The sequence below is a fragment of the Egretta garzetta genome, unplaced genomic scaffold (assembly GCF_000687185.1).
Source record: "Egretta garzetta isolate BGI_Z169 unplaced genomic scaffold, ASM68718v1 scaffold481, whole genome shotgun sequence".
Taxonomy (NCBI): Eukaryota; Metazoa; Chordata; class Aves; order Pelecaniformes; family Ardeidae; genus Egretta; species Egretta garzetta.
The window spans coordinates 657,027-658,110 of NW_009258681.1; positions in this window are offsets into that span (position 1 = coordinate 657,027).

Below are 1,084 nucleotides of genomic sequence, written 5' to 3' on the forward strand. Positions count from 1 at the left end.
GGCTTCGCCGCAGCCAGCTACCAGCACGCCTGGCTACGATAGCCCTGCTGAGACAAAGAGCCATTGCTGGATTCAGCTGCCCTGGGTGTTTTTTTCCCCCTTCGATGAATCACCTGCTAAAAATATTATAAATTGAGTCGCTGGCCAGACCTTTCACTTCTCTGGAAGCAAAAATATTTATTTTACTCAGGCCATGCCTGTGTTTTAACAACTTTATGATCAATTTCTGAGGAATGTGCCATGCTCTATATTCAAATTACAACTTTTTTTGGCTCGCAGTTTAAATTTAAAATGTCTTGTTTAAGACCCAACTGTTGTGCTGCCAGAAAAATGCTGTTTCAGCTGTTTTTCTTTTTTTTCCCAAAGCACCAGTTTTGCCCCGGGGTTGGGTATTTTCACCCCAGGTGTGTGCCCGTCCCCTAGGTCTGTCCCAGGGGTTGGTGGCACCTGCAGCTATCGAGGGCTTGCTTAGACTGGGAGCACCCCTTAATTAACAGCATCGCCACAAAGTTGGGGCGTGGGGGGCTCCGAGCTGCAGGGCTGGTCGGGATAACCACCCTCCCTATTGCACAGGGCTGCATTTTTGGGAGCTGAAGGGGGACCTCTCCCTGCGCATGCTCCAGGCTGGTGCAACCCCAACGCGAATCGTTAGAGAGGCGCCAGCGCAACGAGGTCCTCGAGCCGCCCGCGCAGGCAGGGTACAATCACGGAAACGCCTGGGGACGAAGGGGTTGGTCCTGGTAACCCCTTCCTCCTCCCGAGGCGTGCGGGGGCACCACGTCGGGGTGCTGGGATTGGGGTCCCTGCTGCCAGCTCACCTGAGGTCCCCGCCGGGCTTGTGCGTCGCCGGTTCCTCCGGGGGCGGCTGCTGTTGCCCTTGCTCCTGTGCCAGGCGCGCCTTCCCTATAAATCTCTCCCACTCTCATTCGAATTTAGGAAGGAAATGAGAGAAATTTCTTTTTCTTGCTTCAGGGCAGAGGGAATAATGGGATCTTTATTCCCCAACAATTAAGTTGATTTTTACGTGGGTTTAATTTAACGCTCCCTTCCAGCCTTCCCTGTGAAGCGACGCCTCTTTGGGAGC